The sequence below is a fragment of the Brienomyrus brachyistius genome, unplaced genomic scaffold, assembly GCF_023856365.1.
Source record: "Brienomyrus brachyistius isolate T26 unplaced genomic scaffold, BBRACH_0.4 scaffold37, whole genome shotgun sequence".
NCBI lineage: Eukaryota > Metazoa > Chordata > Actinopteri > Osteoglossiformes > Mormyridae > Brienomyrus > Brienomyrus brachyistius.
The window spans coordinates 3,240,404-3,259,576 of NW_026042312.1; the positions used below are offsets into that span (position 1 = coordinate 3,240,404).

A 19,173-nucleotide genomic window follows, 5' to 3' on the forward strand; every position below is an offset into this window, starting at 1 on the left:
TAAGTATGGGATACAGCATTCATCCGGCAGTGTATCCAGCATTTCCTCCATGCTTCTCTGGAACGCTGCAGGAGCATTAGAAAGTCCACAAGGAATGCGCACCCACTCATAAAGATCCCATGGGGTGGTGAATGCAGTCATGTGTCATGAGCCCTCTGCAATGAAGCCCTGATGTTAGGCCTTCCCTTGATCCAAAATCGAGAACCAGCTGAGCCCACTGAGTGTGTCAATTAGGTCTTGCATCCATGGAAGGGGGTGTCTGTCTGGTACAGTCTTCTGGTTTAGAATTCTGTAATCAACACACAACCTCATGCTTCCATCTTTCTTGTGGACACAGACCACTGGAGCAGAGTATGGGGAGCAAATTACAGGAACAGGTAATTTGAAAGTGTTAACCTCAATACTTTCTGTCTGATCTGTTTCCACAATCTTCTTCACTCACTGGATGCTACCCAGCACCATAAAACTATTCAATGCAACGTTCTACTGTGTGTAGTTACATACTGGGATTTCAACATAAGGTTGTCTGCAGTGGTGCACTTCTACCAGATAATCACTAAGATCTAACTGCTGCAGCCTCAGGTCAGAGTGGTTAGACTCAAACAAAGCCACAGGCTGGGTGAAATCAACAGGCACCTTACATCTGATGCGGGCCACCTGGCCAGGATGAATGATGACCTCATGTAGATCTGCGTCACTCTCTATTACGACTGTGGATAATCTCAGAAATCACGTTTTGAAACATAAGTAACTGTTACATGCCCTCATCCTCTAACTCTAGCAAATTTGTGCTGTCCACACAATTAATACAGCCTTCATCATCATGTTTGTTCAACTTAGCTGGGTCTTGGTCAGGTGTCTGTGGAATCTCCGTCGCAAGCTGGAACAACTCAAAAAGATGGAAAAGTCTTTTCTTCACAGTCCAAATCAGCTTCTTCCTCTCGCTGTCTGCCATCGTGGACATTTTTCAGATGCTCGAAGTCCCTAGCTCTGATAATATGTCATACACCGATGTTCTCCAATCACAGGCGTTGCTGATCCCGGACGAGCCCCCACAAACCTGTCTGTAAAACAGGAAAGACGACGCTTTTCTTTAGTTTAACAGCTTCGCTCAGTATACTTTATTTGCCAATCAGCTCATTTCAGGACAATTCCTGTGTCAATGTTGCGGAGTACAAAACTCAGACTTAATAATAAAATGTCTCGTTTTAAATATCTTTTCCAATACATTTTCCCTTTCCTTTTTTATTCTTACACTCTTAATAGCAACACGTTTCACCAGAAATCACAAACAACACGGTTCCATAACTTAAGATCATGTATATGATCTATTCTATAGTATATATTATTTTCAGACCCATAATGATTGTTATGATAATGACACAGTGCTTCAAACAATAATTACCACAGACACTGGCAGTACATTAATTTACACAAAAAAATAAAATTAAATGATTTACCCATGTGCCATTCTTTTTTTTCAAGCTTCTGGAACATAATGGACGTTAACAAAATGTCACGTGATTGCACAGTTCACACAGTTCGCAAATAGCAAAAAAACAAACAGCTTACTTAAATCGCCTTAACAAAAACGTAAAAAAAAACATGGTACAATACCAAAACGTAATGTACTGGAGCTGGAAACCGAACAAACCCGTATTAACGGAAAAGATTATGGCAGCCGCCATTTTGGATCGCATTGACATAAAAGAAATGGAGTACTTTAACAACTATTGAAGACACAATAATTGTCACAGATATTTCCCAGCATTTAGCTGAAATTATTAACATTACGTAGGTGTAAGTCTACATGTTTTTAAAGTGTCACTAACCTGTAAAACAAGAGAAAGAACAGGAGAAACGACATTTTTCTTTACTTGAACAGCTTCGCTCAGCATTGAGGAAACGACGTCTGCTCACAATAAAAAGCAGTGTCACTCTGCCGTCTACTGGCAACTTTGAGGATACCTTACTCTTTTTCCCCATTCCTAATTAAACATAAATACATTATAAAGGCAACACTTGTCCATTATAACTCAAATTAAAATCATTCCTTTAAATGAAATAGCATCCCCTTTGTGACATAAACGTCAAAAATTACATAAAATTTTTTTGTGGGCTTCACACTAAGATAGGATAGGCTAAGATAAAGCAAAATAAGAGCTTTACAATAAAACATATACTTACTATTCAAACTGTGTCTTTGTCACCTCTTCAGTGTTGTGTCTGTCATGGTTTGTTAATTTTGTATTGTTAATTTATATTTGGCATTCTCCTATCTGTCAATAATCAGAGACGGAGAAATGGAAGGTACGGTTAAGTAAAAAAAAAATTAAAAATAAAATATCATAATCACAGTGTTACTTTATTTTGATGAAAAAAAAATAATTTCAGTGTTACTACCACCTATGAATTAATGGCTGCAAATGTTGGTGTTAGAAGTGCCTGTAAATAACGCGGCCTAAGTTTAACTCTGGTCCCAGATAGCAAAATTATGCTGGCTCTGATGTGGGCCACATAGTGTAGTTTCTTCTGGCCCACAACCCGCCTGGGTCCTCGGCCCAGAATTGGTGTTTGTACAGCATCCCGACTTATTTTCAAAAGCTGGCCCAGATCTGGCTCACATACCGCACAACAATCATAATGAGAGTCTGGCCCAAGTGTGGCACAGGCACTACAGAATGACTTATTCTTTAAGGTACGGTCCAGATCTGGCCCCATACTGCACACCAGTCAGAATGGGGGTGTGGCCCAGACACTACAAAATGACGTTTTCTTAAAGGTACAGTACGGATCTGATTTCCACCCCCCCCCCCAGATCTGGGCCTTATGTAAGACATCATATTGTAAAGTAGCTTGGCCCAGGTCTGACCCACGTATTATGTAACGGTACAGCACAGAGCTGGCTGAAGTAATGATCAAACTACAAATTGCAGTACTTCGAATTACATAGAACTACACTTAGCATTACAGTGAAGAAAAGGCAAAACAATACATTTTCAATTGGTTTGAAATTCAGAAAATTCAGAACAGCAAAGCACATGGTAAGAAAAATATTTCACAAAATTGAAAATTTTGCATTTTTTTCATCCTAAATTTTAATGAATATTAGAAACAAAATGAATGACTAGTGTGTGAATATTTGCATAGACACATCTGGCACACATACTGGTGGGTGAAAGTGGGTGGGTGGTTGATTGAACAAGAGACATTTTATGAGTCCGTTTTTTGCCGCCGTCTCGATCTAAAGCAAGCTGCAGCCATCTTTTCATGACAGATTCCACATCATCATGTTGCTTTGGACATGTTGCTTTTCGAACTGCAGCTAAAATGGCAGAAAGTAACAGATATGTCTCAAAATACATACAATATTGAGATTTTAAAACAAATTTATGCTAGTTTAAAAATAATCCATGAATAGACATTAGTTTTAAGATGCATCTCTTCAATGCAGCAACACCAGTCAGGAAAATATGTAAAATTTAGTTTTTCAACATATCCAAAAATTCACCTAGTATTAAACTCTCATTTATTTAAAGATTTTTATACTTGGTGACAAAACAGTTAAGCACCCAGTTGGAGTGGTGGAAATAAATCTTCACATGGTGAAAGGTCATGTGACTATCACAATGATTATATCATACATTCAAACCAGGCCGTTATTTCTGGGTGCTTAACTTGTTTTTGTCACTGAGTGTATAGATGTTAAGTTATTAGCAATGTTAAGTCATATTTTATGGAACACCATAATACTCAAAATTAAATAAGTAAATGTATATGTGTATATAAATACATACATAAATATCTCAATAAATAAAATAATTACATCCTCCAAAGCTTTTCAAAGTATTTCCTATATCTGCTAGGCTGAATAATGGATCACATCCATCCATCCATTATCCAAACCGCTTATCCTATTGGGTCGCGGGGGGTCCGGAGCCTATCCCGGAAGCAATGGGCACGAGGCAGGGAACAACCCAGGATGGGGGGCCAGCCCATCGCAGGGCACACTCACACACCATTCACTCACACAGGCACTCCTATGGGCAATTTAGCGACTCCAATTAGCCTCAGCATGTTTTTGGACTGTGGGGGGAAACCGGAGTACCCGGAGGAAACCCCACGACGACATGGGGAGAACATGCAAACTCCACACACATGTGACCCAGGCGGAGACTCGAACCCGGGTCCCAGAGGTGTGAGGCAACAGTGCTAACCACTGCACCACCATGCCGCCCCTAATGGATCACATGGGATTAGCAAATCACAAGCTCAGTCCCGCCCCCCTCAAAGTGATTGACAGAGTGCACCATTATTCAGAAATACATCATTGTGAAGTCTAACTTTGTGAAATCGAATTTAAAATTATGTAAGCAATCACTTTTGCATATTATAAAATGTAATTCCATTTATTGAATTATTGTTAAATAATAAATTAAATGTGTCATTTTGAAATATTTATTTCCAAATATATGACCCGTCGCCACAAAATGAGTCTGAAGTCGCACTGATAGAACTGCACCCGTAAGACTCATTTTGTGGTGATGGGTCACATTTATTTCTTTGAGTGTTCTGGTGTTCCATATATTTTATCCTTCTCGACGACCACCTTGTCCAGCTAATGACCCATATGATATGTTTGCATATACATTTACCAATCATCACATCCTTCAATCACAGTGCTGCAAGTGATGTCTTCCCATTCAACCCCTTCCAATTCATGTTTCTAGCAAGGCTATTGGAAATTGTTTTCCTCATTAGCCGCCAGACTGCATCCTTTATGTCACATCCTCCAGTAAGACTTAAGTGATTCATCTACACACCAAAACATTTAGTCACAAATTACCAAATCTTTACGACTGATTGGAACAGGACATTCACTTTGCATTTTAAAAAAAGTTAATCATAAAGTCCAAAAGTGGCTGTTAAACTTTAAAAATAGTGACCACAGAAAGTGGTATTCCCCCCTAAGATATATAAAAACCTACCAATCTCTCTTTGAATTCTCCATTACTAAGTTGTACTTCCACGTTTTGTAGTGCTTCTATATCATGCACTGGCAGAAGCCCTTCTTCAATTTCACAATCCTGGGTGTTTTGCCGTGCTTGAAGAAGACGCAAAAGAAATGTCTGTTGCTCAAGGATCATTTCTTGCTTTGTTAGGACTTCCCGAATTAGTGCTGAAAGAGGCATTTGCAATGTTATAGTAAGTTTGATTTATAGCAAGATTTTATCAGATATTGACAATGAGAATTATTTTTCCAGTAGTTAGTAGTCATACCAGGTGATATTTGCCAGTGTCAGCTGCCTGCTAGAGTTCACCTTGTGATGTGATATTTAGTCAAATCATAAACCCTACTCTTTACTTTATAAAGAAAGTAAAATTAAATGTCCCGACCAGGTTTTGAAGGTATTCTCATGTATCTGAATCCTTTGCAAAGATACAGACAGCAACCGGTAAGAGAGTCAACAGGGTGCTAACAAATTAAATATTTACCGACACATGAAATCCACACTGGAAACACAAGAAAAGAATGAAGTACATATACTGTGCATGTATAAATGGGGCTGTGCAAAGGAAAGTAGTTTTGGACTAATTGACTATTTAGCTGGTTGTGTGCATGTATATTGAAAATAACATGCATATGCACGCACACACAATACCTTTTTTCAATGGAAAAAAAAAATCTATATAAATGATTAAATTACACATTTATGGAACTTACCTTCAGATGAAGTTTGATTGCTCCAAACTCTTGGTGGCTGTTGTAATGATTGTTGCTGGGTAAATGAATTAGCCCAACCTTGAGGAAATTGGGGTACTAGAGAGAAGAGGAAAAAGACCAGAAGATATTTTTAATGTATATTATTTTTGATTGATCCACATCAGTCAACTGCATGGCTAATGTTTAATTATTAGAAAGCTGCTACATTCAATTATTGTAGAAGACCGATTGATTAGCTTGTATTACAATGGCTGCAATCCAATCAAAGTACATCAACCTCAGAAACCCAATATACAACTTGCCATCAAGGACAACCATGATGTAAATGTTATTATTTCAGGTACCACAGCAACTCTTAAACACGTTTACCACTTCCACAATGCAAATTTAGTGATTTCTATACTTTATTATTAAAACCAGCAATTAGAAAAGTGTGTACTGCAGAGAATACCCACTAGTGTTATATTTATACTTAGAACAAGGTTCAGGAATGAGTACCAATGCAGTGTAGAAATGGCAACCAATGTAGAAATACTAATGTATTTTTACTGACAGTGCCTACCCTTAAAAAACTTTCATTTCTAATAGGAAATTGCTCAGGTGTTACTTGCCTTCAGCAAGAGTCCTTTGTAGCTGTGATGGTGGTGTCAAGTTTTTGAATGGTCTTGGTGAAACTGATTAACTAAAGGCAAAAACAATGGCCCTGTTACACAGCGTCAGCGATGGCAAATGAAAAGGTAACGTCACAGGACAATAAATGCTCCTTCTAATATAACACTGGCTAATTATGCTATTTTAAACACCAAATTTTAGTTTGCAGATAACAATAATCCTTTTGAGAAGTAACATTCATAAATAACGAAATATATGAATATTACCTTCAGATGGTATCCAGGACTTCTGAACTTTTGAAGGCTCTGGATGAGGTGGTGGTGGTGAGGAAAACAAGTCTGCACGGTCTTAAGAAGAACAAAGCACAAGGGGGGATGACAATTCCATACCTTAAATGACATAATGAACTGGTGGCAATTCTTCAATGTATACTTCTGGATAATCAAAAAAATCTGCTTAAGAAAATAAACAGAAAAGCAGGGGGAAATGCATCTGCATATGGCAAGTGCCGAGCCATACAGAGTCTTGTACTGGTCACTAAACTCCTGTCACTGACTTTTGTTTAGCTCATGCTCTCCATGTAGGGCATCAGTAGGTTGCCACATCATTTCCAGAGGGAGGGGTGGATTCCAGGGAAAAGTACTTTGACTTCCAGTATTAGCAGTCTGCAATGGTGTTAATTTTAACTTGGCTGGTTGGTGGGGCCTCAGGTAGACGTCTGTCACTCTGCTGCAGTCCTGCTTCTTCTTCACTCTCACTTGAAGCACCATTAGTGGCATCTAGAAGTCTGCTACTTGGCCTTAAGAAAAAAAACATTTTGAAGATCAACATTATAAAACATGAAATAAACCATTTTTTCTTGAAGTAATTAAAAAATTAAGAAACATAAACACTGAAAGACGCATACATACATTTTTCTCCTTTTCTTTTTCCCAGACCCTTCAGCTTCTGACTGGAGGTCAGAACGCTGTTCAGCTTCCCGTAATTTCCGTCTCCCTTCCTCATAACTCTCTGTTATAAACATCACTCTGACTTCCCACTGTATCCAGCTGTGCTCTGGAGTGACCTGATGCTTCATTGATGAATCCAACTGCTTTCCTTTATAGGGGGGCCAGTGGCAGACACCATCTTTCACCCACACACCAGGGACCAGTTCTACCTCATTTGTCTCCTTAAACTCCACAATTTTGAACATAGCTGTTGATGATAATAAACAAAATATACTCAGTGACAAAAAAAGTTAAGCACCCAGACGGAGTGGTGGACATGAATCTGGACGTGGTGAAAGGTCATGTGACTGTATTGCAATGATTATAATATCAGATCACACAGACAACAGAGTTGGCAGAATAGGCGTACTGCTGGTCCCATGGCTGGTCTGCACATGTACCAAATCACATCCAAATCAGACCATTACTTACATGTACTGTAACTTCAGACCACATCCTCTCCATTGTTTTGCCAAAGGTTTTTAAAATGCCAAAATAACAGTAATGACCACCAGCCACATTCTGCACACAATACCGGGTTTTTGTTTTGAGTAGGGTCCTGGCATCCTTGGGTAGATATGGGTGGTGTATTCTGAGAATTCCCAGAAGGGCAGACAAAGCAACTAAAGATACACCAAACCTGACAGCCCAGTCACTCAGTGCGCCCACCAATGACAAACTGCTCATATCACCCCCTGCATAATCACCCTCAAATTCCCCTGAGGTCTCCCCCTCACTCTCTGACTGGGATAGAAAGGATAGGCTTGATCTACACTGGTATCACCGATTGTATGATAACCTTCCATCACAGTCTCAGTGCCCTCTGTATTCTCACTCATAAGCGATACTAAAAACATGTTCACTTTCACAGCTTTTTTCCTAACCTTACGTCTATCCCTACTTAAAGTACCTTATATGGTGTGTGGGTTACTTCTGTGCACTCTGGGAAGAAAAGGAAAAATGAGGGGAAATAAAACACATTTGCCTTTAGATATTTTAATATTATATTTACCTGATTGGATTCAGATACAAAATTATGTGGATCACTTATCTCTACACAAATGAATCCAATCAGTCCTACACTACTACCATACTGCATTCGAGGACAATTTTGTGTCAAGATTCAGTGTGGCTGACTATGTGATCCTGCAATGCCATACTGGGAAGTGATATAAGTTCCATGTTTGCAAAAACCATTCTACGTCCCCACTGACAACTGCAACTACAGGTATCCCCTGTTTAATGTTAGCATTACGTTCTGTAAAACAGGACGTTAGACGATTTGGACGTCGATAGAATATTACCATAATCATTTAGAAAATGCAGTAATGTATACATAAGTGATTCACATACAAATTCGCAACAATTAATAATTAAGTAAAATATGGTTAACTGGAGTTCATTACAGTGCTATAGAGTGCAGTGTCTGTATTGGTCACCTAACGCCTGCCCGCGCGTTTTAAAAAAGCGGCCGTTAAAACGCAGATATAAATTTTTATTGCAATTTTTGGCTACAGTTAACGCGAATACCTGTTCCAAGAGCTACACTTCAGCCTTAATAATTTATTGTATATAATAATCTTAATCCATATATCCCAAAATAACGGTATATTGTTGGTTAATAGTTTAGTTGTAGATTTACTAACGTTTCGAGGCCGATAGAATACTTTTGCCTCGACACCAGGCCAGGGTTCCCAGCCTAGTCCTTAATATTACGTTTCTCATTCTATTAAGGTGACAAATCCGAGATACATCGAAAACTGTGATATTTGGATATACGGTTATCATGACGTGATTTTTTCATAATGTTGGAGCCCTACATATATGCGGCCAGTGCAATTAATATCACACAGACAAACACAAATAATTTGGGGTTCTTTATTTGCTAGCTGCCCAAAAGAAAATGGAAAGGCAATTGAGCGGAGTTTTCCCGTTCTTTCCTTTATAAGTTTTTACCGTGCGGTACAATGGCTACAACACACGGGTGCAAATCAGCTTTCCCCAGCAGCAAATGCTCTAAATAAAATAAATCTAACTTTGTTTTAACGTGTGTAAAATACGGCAGTGGACTGTAACTGCACAAGGAAATACAAAAATATATACAACCTTTGGTTGTGAATACTAAGTCATACAGTCATTTAACACAAAAATGAACAATAGTGCACTTTTAAACTCACATTTCAGTATCGCGCGTCTCCCCTCGTACGGTCCGCTCCCTTCAGAATGGCTTACACGAAAGCCCCAGGCTATTCATACCCCGTTCATGGATGACATACACGCAACGAAACAAAAAACTACGCATTAATGTAAATTAATAAAACATTTACATTGCATTGCATTCCGCTTTACTAATACACAAATGCAAACCCGACTATCACAAATCCCCTCTAAGACACATAAAACATTATTTTTAACATTACATTTAGATAATAGAGGGAAATGTACATTTATTCTGCGCGGATCACTGCGGCCTCGTTCCCCACATGCTCCATGACCATGCTTTCTCCAAAAAGAGCGGGGCAGGCGAATAACAAAAACACGACCTCCGGGGCGGTTCCCAACCCGGGCAAGACCACCACCTTAAAGGGAGAGAGTACACCTTTTACAAAACCAAAACAAAGTCTGTCCCCTCCCAGTGGCAACACACAAAACAAAACTACTTTCCCACCCGGTTACATATATACAGGGTGGCGCATAAGCAATGTACTAGCCCCGATAAATCACACTTAGTTGTAATCGGACGTACATATTTTTGTACTCGCCGGTGGTTGTGATTATACTCGCCTCAGGTACGTGGGCCACGGCAATTATTTCAGTTATATCGCATGATAAATTCATATTGACATGTTGAAATAAAATACTTACCGCTCCAGTCATGCGACTAAGATAGAATGAGAGCAAACTGTAGTTTCAGGACGTCTTGGCGGACTTTACAGCCAATCAGGATACTGGAAAATTAAGCTTATGACCAATGTCCCTGCGCTCCGTTTCATTCAAGGGTACTTAAGCGCACCGAGAAAATGGCGCTAAAACAGCAAACCGTCTGTCACGATCGCGTTCGCGGGAAGCGGCGATCGTGCGGGCAGGCGTGGAATGAGCAGGCAGACAGGCAAATACGGGGAAAAACTAGGGGTTTAATCAAGGGACTGGGAAAGGGAACCATAGGACGCCAACTAACATCAATGACAGACAAAGGCAGCAGGCAAGACGTGGACTTAAAAAGACAGGACTGGTTGAAAATAATCAGACACAGCTGGGCACGATCGGGAAAGCACACGTGGATAATTAGGGAGGCGTGGCACACAAGAGGATCGGACGAGCTGGGCGTGACACCGGCAACAGACATATTTAAATCTATATATAATTTTCAAATGTGTTTCTGCCCATTTATCGTTTACCTATCATTTAACTTGCCCCAGTTTTTTACATTGCAGTTTGAATATATATTTAAATATATGAATATTTCGTTTATATGTTCCTGAAAGAATGGAAAATTAAGCATATATGAAGACAAATTGACAATGTGTAAAAAAAAGTCATGTAGATAAAATAGTTATTGCAATATTTTTACAGCGCTAAACAGTACAATTAAATTAGAGAAAACCGTCCACCTGTAAGTCAAGAACTGGCATTGTTTTCCCCCCTTGTAAAAAATATTCAGGGGAGTTAGGTCAAGAAAAAAATAGCAATGGTATTAAGAGGAAACACAAATACGCTGGATTTAAAGGAACCTATAAAGAATGGGAAGTCTGATACATATTTCACGTAGGCAGATGCCGGGGCATGTATAAAACTGATTGCCAACTGCTGAGAAAAGAGTAAATGTAGGAAAATTAGATTCGTTGAGCGCCTCAAACCGACTCCGGCCCACATGAAGTCGCGCGTGTCAGCCAGAATCGGCTGTCGGGCTCGGCACTGTCCAGGTGTTGTGCCGAATTCTGCACCCCTGCCGTGAAATGCACCCCCTGTCGGGAGCGCGCACCGCTCTTTTCTTCCATTCAAAGTGGGAAAATACGTAGTTCCGTCAATCTAAATATGCAACAGAAATATTAAATTGCACATTTAGAAGACCACTGTCCCACTTCACGAAGGCTACATTTAACCCATATAAAACTGATAAACCGTGACATGTAAACAATGAGCTCCGAACGAGAACGTAGGTGATTTATTTTTCTCATCAGTTTACTAGTTTGAGAACAAGGAAGTCCTTCGCTTTAAGAATCAAAGCAAATTACACAATATTATTCCCTATACATATCTAGTAATTATCTTTTTCCACAATGAAGAGAGTGTTCTGGTACAGTGATCCGAAATACCTAAACAAAAAAGATATTTATCTTTATGACGGCTAACCTGGCAGGGAATTCATTTTCATTCTCCCATTTGATTCTATCACAAAATGCTGCTAGCAAGCGACATATTTAAAGAAATAGATAATAATTACTTAATTTCATGAATGCCATATCACGTGCAGGGTGGGGGGATGGGGCATTTTACGGCAGCTTACTTGTTTTGTATTTAAGAAACTGGCTCAGTACCTGTGCTATTAGTACCTTACAAAGTTCGCTCTGTTTATTGATCTTGTTCTATTGTGCAGGTTTATGAAAAGCATATTAGGAGGAGGTGAACTGACAGGAACATGCAGGGGTGGAAGGGGGTGTGTCCATTAGCATAAGGGTATGCACCCTTTTCAAATCTATCTGCTAAGATAACAACTTTAGGGCACCTGCCGGGAATTGCACCCCCTTTGAATTCTGGCTCTGTAGGTCCTACATAAATGAAATTTGCTCAGGTAGTATACTTTGCCACATAGAGTGTACTGTCCAAAGCATTTTGGGATATAATCACCAGAAATAGAGATACGGGGGGTGCCATTCACGGCAGGGCACCTGCTGGGAATTGCACCTACTTTGAATTCTGAAGGAAAATGGACATCAAATTTTAAATTACTTAGGTTCCCCTGAATCATGATGTTTTATGGAGTGACCCAGAGTTAGACAGATACAGAGGGCTCCTTTATGTCAGGATCCCTTTTTCAAGTAATGTAAATATCAGTTGCTAAACTTGTGTCATGACCTGCACGTGCAGTCCTCGTGTGTGCCACGCCCCCTGATCATCCACGTGTGCTTCCCTGATTGTGCCCCCCTTGTTTCCTCTTCTTTTTGGCTTGTCTTATGTATTTCAGTCTGCGTTCAAGTCAGTTTCCCGAGATCCGTCATTGACGTTTGTTGCTGTCTCCCCGATCCTTTTCGTCCCCCCCTTCATAATTCTGCCTATCTAGATTCCTGGCTCCTGGAGTTGCTTCCTCGCCCCCCATCCACGCACGGAATGTAACAACTTGCCATGTATGTTTTGGTACCAAGTTTGCATCATGATTTGTAGTTAAAATTACAGTTTGAACGCCAATGATCTTGAATGCCAAAAAATGAATATGTTGTCTCATGGCAACACATGTAATGCACTGTACTTACACAGATTATGAAACAGACCTTGCTGATGTCAAGTGGGCATGAAATGGGATATAATGTAGGAACTTAACTTAATGTTCTAGTTGTAATTATTCATTTCAACATTAAAGTTTTCCTATAGATATCATCTGAGATTCAATAGGCAAATTATTTGTGAAGGCATAGAAACTTTAATAACTTTAATAATACAATTAACAATTCGAACAATGACTACAAACTAAAGGCTTAACATCAAAAACGAACTTATTATTATGGATAATAATAATATTAGAAAACAAACAAGTAAGGCAATATGATTCAAATAAAAGCAATAAGCAAATAAATAAGCAAAATTTGTCACATTGTCAAATAAATAAATAATCCTACATGAAACACAAAACTAATAAACTGACAATTCCTTAGGTGCATGCTGGACAAATATAGTCCTGATCAACAGGAGGATTCTGCACGCAGTCATGGTGGTACCATCTGCTGCAAACATCACAGCAGATCTACAGGGAAGGGAGAGTGTTTCCAGTGTAGTATAGTTTACACTTTTCACATTTAATATTCATAGCAATTAATGTAATCATAATAGGAAATTCAGGGAAGATTGCTGTCTACAAATAATAGCAGTTGATGTCCTAAAACATCAGTATATAGAAAAATCAGATGAGCAGAATAAGGATGACAGGCCGTTGATATAACTGCTCAACTTAATGGCTGTAAACATTTTGCAAACACCAATACCAGCTGGTTCACTATCTGCCCTCATATCCTCACTGACTATCTGACAGGTAAATACTCTCTCAGTGACTCCTGTTGGAGTCAGTGTCCAGTGTTTCATCAAATTACTTGTACAGGTTACAGCTGGAAACTCATTTGCACTCACTTGAGAAATAGTGAATTTCTTATCTGTGTTATCTAGCAAAACACCCTTTTCATCCAAACAGCAGCCTGACTGATTAAGTTAAATCCATTTGCCTGTACATTTTTGACTGAAAGACAAAGTTTCTCTCCAAAAGGGAAAAAAACAATAAAAATAAATGATTCAGCAAATCTAGGAGGAAAGAGCACAGTGAGATGCTTTATAAATGCCCAGATCCACTCAGCATTGCTTATGGTTTAAAAAGGCAGCCACCAACTTGACAAATGTATACACCATTACACAAAACAGAACCAGAAATTTGCTAATAATAATGAAAAACACTAGACACGTACGTCAAGTTAGCGTTCTGCTCCTAGAGCTAGAACCAGCAGCTACTATGACCCCTGAATACTCAATCCACATCCATGAAAAGAAAAGCAATACCTTTTGTTTTACTATATTATTATCAAAGAAATGAATCTTATAAGTATGCTTATCACTAATGAATTGCAATATTGTAGAAATTACCCATAGTTTGCCAGACTCCTTCAACCCACAAAAATGGCAGAGGTTGCTGAGACTGTCTGTAAAGAAAGCAAACACTTCAGTTTAGTAAATACATCAATAACATATACAAACAAATGTGGTGTAAGGTTAAACATCCTGTACATAACAGGTACGGGGTTTTATACTGTCCTTTTAATAAGGAACACAGTTCAGAAGAAGAGTGACGCTGATCACGTACCAGATTCCTGGATGAGAGTCATGGCAATAACCAGCCTCAGCTTCTCAGCTGCCTTTTGGTCAGTACTGATATTAATGTCCTCCCCTTTTAAAATGCTCTCAGCAAACTGGAAAAGATTTTATTCAAATCAGACTTTCAGGACAAGATCTAGTGTTTTAGTACAAACACTTAAGTACTCCAACGTCAAGTACCATTTCGGTACAAAGTGCCCATGGAAACAACTATTCAATACTTACTTTCAAAGCCAAGACTCCACAGGATGTGCTGCCTTTCTGAAGTTTGTGAGGGAGGGTACTGCAGGTCCACCTAGGAAGACTGCAGCCTTTGCTGAGCAGGAATGCCCTTGAACAGCAAATTTAGGCCAGTCGATTTTATCATATGTTATTACATGAATAATAATTATTATTATTATGGAGAAAATGTTACAGCAGAAAGTACCTTGTCGATTCTAAGCATTTCCTCATTTTAATTGGAGACTCCCAAAGGATCCAAATAAAGGGACCGTTTCTCATGTGGGTACATGACCTGCGTAAGAAACACCAAGAATGCTGCTTTATTTTATACCTAAGTAACACTTTTCAACCCAAACAAGTTTTATTAAGTTATATATTTACCAAAGACATGTAACAGTGACTCAGTGAACAGTGAATTTTGAAGGCAATCATATCAGGAAGATTCTGATGGTATCAAGCAATCCTTGAGCTTTTGAAAGAGTTTTGGTAAAACGTATAATGCCCAGGTGAAGGGAGAGAAAGCAAAGGCTACAGAATGTACCATCCTCTACAGAATGCACCGTCCTCTACAGAATGCACCGTCCTCTACAGAATGTACCATCCTCTACAGAATGCACCGTCCTCTACAGAATGCACCGTCCTCTACAGAATGTACCATCCTCTACAGAATGCACCGTCCTCTACAGAATGTACCATCCTCTACAGAATGCACCATCCTCTACAGAATGCACCATCCTCTACAGAATGCACCGTCCTCTACAGAATGCACCATCCTCTACAGAATGCACCGTCCTCTACAGAATGCACCATCCTCTACAGAATGTACCATCCTCTACAGAATGTACCATCCTCTACAGAATGCACCATCCTCTACAGAATGTACCATCCTCTACAGAATGCACCATCCTCTACAGAATGCACCGTCCTCTACAGAATGTACCGTCCTCTACAGAATGCACCGTCCTCTACAGAATGCACCGTCCTCTACAGAATGTACCATCCTCTACAGAATGCACCGTCCTCTACAGAATGCACCCTCCTCTACAGAATTTCAGAAGCACATATTCCTACTGCTATAAACATCTCATCTCCATTTTCCAACGTTTCTAAAGAGAGTTTAACAGTTGAATGATGTTTATCTGAGGTTTAAACAGTATCTAAAACCTTTGATGGGTCATGAGCAACTCACTGTTAACATCCAGTGTTGATTGTCATTGACGATGCCTACAATTATATTAGAATCCATGGGACTGATCTGAAAAACATATAAACAAAGTACTTAACATTAGAAAATTTGAATAGTAAAAATGTACCTACAATACAATAAATTGTACACAGCAATCCAACTACAAACCTTTAGCCGTGATCTTTTACCCATCCATTGTATAGCTGTCAATCAAAGTGGCACATCCTGCATTTCTGCTGTTGTACTTTCTCACCAAAACTGTTAAATAACCATTGATGACCTGTGAAATATTAAAATCACAATATTAAACTTTGTGTTTGATACACCCCATCTCTATAAAGCAATTCTATTCATTTAAAGCAAATATTTACCGGAACATATGAAAACAATGTCCCAATAAAACAATTTATACTGTCCAATCCTTGACAGCAGAACATGGACGCCATTCCTTGTCCAGGCATCATGCACATCTGCAAAAAAAATAAACAGTGTATAAATCTCCTAATTACTTTAAATGAATATAAATCTTGAAAACAAGCTAGACACAACATTTATACAAATGTTTATTTGCATTGCATTTTAGAGAAACTAAAATGTACATTTCTCAATTGAATCCTTTGTATAGGCCGGTTGTGAGGCCACAGGCGAGGCTGGTTGTGAGGCCACATGCGAGGCGGGAGGTGAGGCCACAGGCGAGGCGGGAGGTGAGGCCACAGGCGAGATGGGAGGTGAGGCTACAGGCGAGGCGGGAGGTGAGGTCACAGGCGAGGCGGGAGGTGAGGTCACAGGCGAGGCGGGTGGTGAGGTCACAGGCGAGGCTGGTTGTGAGGCCACAGGCGAGATGGGAGGTGAGGCCACAGGCGAGGCCGGTGGTGAGGCCACAGGCGAGGCGGGAGGTGAGGCCACAGGCGAGATGGGAGGTGAGGCCACAGGCGAGATGGGAGGTGAGGCCACAGGCGAGGCGGGAGGTGAGGCCACAGGCGAGGCCGGTGGTGAGGCCAAAGGCGAGATGGGAGGTGAGGCCACAGGCGAGGCGGGAGGTGAGGCCACAGGCGAGATGGGAGGTGAGGCCACAGGCGAGGCGGGAGGTGAGGCCACAGGCGAGATGGGAGGTGAGGCCACAGGCGAGGCCAGTGGTGAGGCCACAGGCGAGGCGGGAGGTGAGGCCACAGGCGAGGCGGGAGGTGAGGCCACAGGCGAGGCGGGAGGTGAGGCCACAGGCGAGGCGGGTGGTGAGGTCACAGGCGAGGCTGGTTGTGAGGCCACAGGCGAGATGGGAGGTGAGGCCACAGGCGAGGCGGGAGGTGAGGCCACAGGCGAGGCGGGAGGTGAGGCCACAGGCGAGATGGGAGGTGAGGCCACAGGCGAGGCGGGAGGTGAGGCCACAGGCGAGGCTGGTTGTGAGGCCACAGGCGAGATGGGAGGTGAGGCCGCAGGCGAGGCTGGTTGTGAGGCCACAGGCGAGATGGGAGGTGAGGCCACAGGCGAGATGGGAGGTGAGGCTGAATCCAAACCTGCTGGTGAGGCAAAAGTGGCAGATGAGGATGGACCTGATAGCCCTTGAACTGTAGTCAAGTCAAGAGAGGCTGCATGAAATGGAGCAGAGATTTGGCTTGCTGGTGTGGGGGACAGACCTTTTATGTCAATCTTGTGAGGGATACGAGGTGTCTCCTCTTTGGCCAGTTTTAGATGATCCATATTAACATCATGGAAAACGGCACCCTTCTCCCCCAGCAGACTGGCATTCTTGCCTTGTATTTCTGTAATTATATAAGGTCCTAGACAGTTGGCATCCAGCTTGCCACCTTTCCTCTGCTGGCTCCTTATATTCTGCCTCCACAGTCGGTCACCAACTTTGAAATGGTGCCTTTGTGCACCAGACTTCAGCCTCTTCGCAGAATCTTGTGCCTTTTCAATATTTTCATGGATGGCATTTTTTAACTCATCCAGCCGTCTCACTCCCTCTGCCACTATCTCCTCACCAATACTTTGCTCCACTGCATTGTCCACCTATAAACCAAATAGTTGTGACAGTTTGAGTTGTCATTTAATAATGGACTTTGCATATATAGACAGTCTCAGAACACATCAGCTGAGCTATGTGACAAATAATTAATTATAATGAATTGAAAATGTATTAACATTTATAGCCTAACCTGGTATTGTTCTGGCACCTCAGAAGGGTAGCGGGTCTCCAAACATGAGGAAGTACGGTGAGAACTTAGTTGTGATTTGTTTTTTGTGCGCAATCCAAACATAATTGCATCCAGATATACGTCCCACGTATCTGGTCTCTCACCCACTAATTTGCTTAGAGTTCTGAAAAAGTATTTGGCAAAACCAGAAAGAGTTTTTGTTAAATCAAAAGCAAAAAATATCAGCTAATGTTTGAAACAAATGCTTTCTGAAAATATTTTGGAATACCTTAATAATGACAATTCATGTTACTCATAAACAACACTTGAAGTCACAAAGGTAAAAACTAGTAAGATGCATTTTCCCAACCTTTAGATTGTCCCATTCATCCGCTCCACCAAGCCATTGGTTTGCGGATGATAAGGAGAGCGTAAACTTCGTTCAATTGAAAGTTTTGTGCAGACTCGCTTGTTGATCTGTTAATAAAGATTAACATGTAATAAAGCTAAAAAAGTGTACAGACAGTATAATAAGGAATATGTTTGCAATTTAAGTATCATATTCTCTGTCCATTAAAGTCACTTATTTGATCAATCCAATTTACCGCATTGACGAATTCCCTTCCTTGTTTAGTCAGGATTCTTTTCGGAGCCCCAAACTGATAAACGAATTTCAAAATGCATGTGGTGACTTCCTCTGCACATTTTAGCGGGTAGGCTTGTGACCACTTGGTAAAATAATCCACAAGGACACATATATATTTATGGTCCTGTTTTGTTGTCACCAATTGCCCTATCAGGTCCATCCCCACCAGCTCAAATGGTTCCGTGACCTTAAAAAGAAGAGTAAAATTATATAACAAATAACGGAATGCGATTATTGTCTGTGGTGGTGGAATGCTTGGTTATGTTCACAAATGTCAGTAGTTAAACACTGGCTGTATCCTAACTTCACCATCATGTTGATCCTTGTGCTACAGGGAGTCAATTTAGAAATGAATCTGCTGAATTATGCAAATGTAAATACCTGTGCATTTGCTCACTGGGTGTCAGTAAAATCAGATGGAAATTTAATGTCATATTTGATGACGTGAGGCTCTCAGATTAGAGTTCATATTTCTCTGGCACATCTAGTGTTGCATTCAGAACATTCAGAAAAGCTAAACTAAACTAAAAAGGTAAACATTTGGCTTATCCAAATGAATGGAATATATCATAGTATACATACAGTAT

The 19,173-nt window shown here is 40.4% G+C and overlaps 2 long non-coding RNA genes across 3 annotated transcripts; both read right to left on the minus strand.

Annotated features, from left to right (window-relative positions):
• Window positions 1-3,221: 3,221 nt before the first annotated feature.
• LOC125722213 (uncharacterized) lies at window positions 3,222-5,823 on the minus strand. The gene is made up of 4 exons (XR_007386211.1): window positions 5,726-5,823; window positions 4,989-5,179; window positions 4,656-4,815; window positions 3,222-3,325 (listed from the first exon to the last, which is right to left on the minus strand). It is a non-coding gene; the product is annotated as an uncharacterized LOC125722213 (long non-coding RNA).
• A 513-nt stretch (window positions 5,824-6,336) lies between these two features.
• LOC125722216 (uncharacterized) lies at window positions 6,337-10,600 on the minus strand. Of its 2 annotated transcripts, XR_007386215.1 has the most exons (8): window positions 10,192-10,600; window positions 9,772-9,905; window positions 9,504-9,572; window positions 8,237-8,266; window positions 7,249-7,534; window positions 6,894-7,136; window positions 6,604-6,684; window positions 6,337-6,407 (listed from the first exon to the last, which is right to left on the minus strand). It is a non-coding gene; the product is annotated as an uncharacterized LOC125722216 (long non-coding RNA). The 2 variants fall into 2 exon arrangements; XR_007386216.1 differs by lacking the exon at window positions 8,237-8,266.
• Window positions 10,601-19,173: the final 8,573 nt, after the last annotated feature.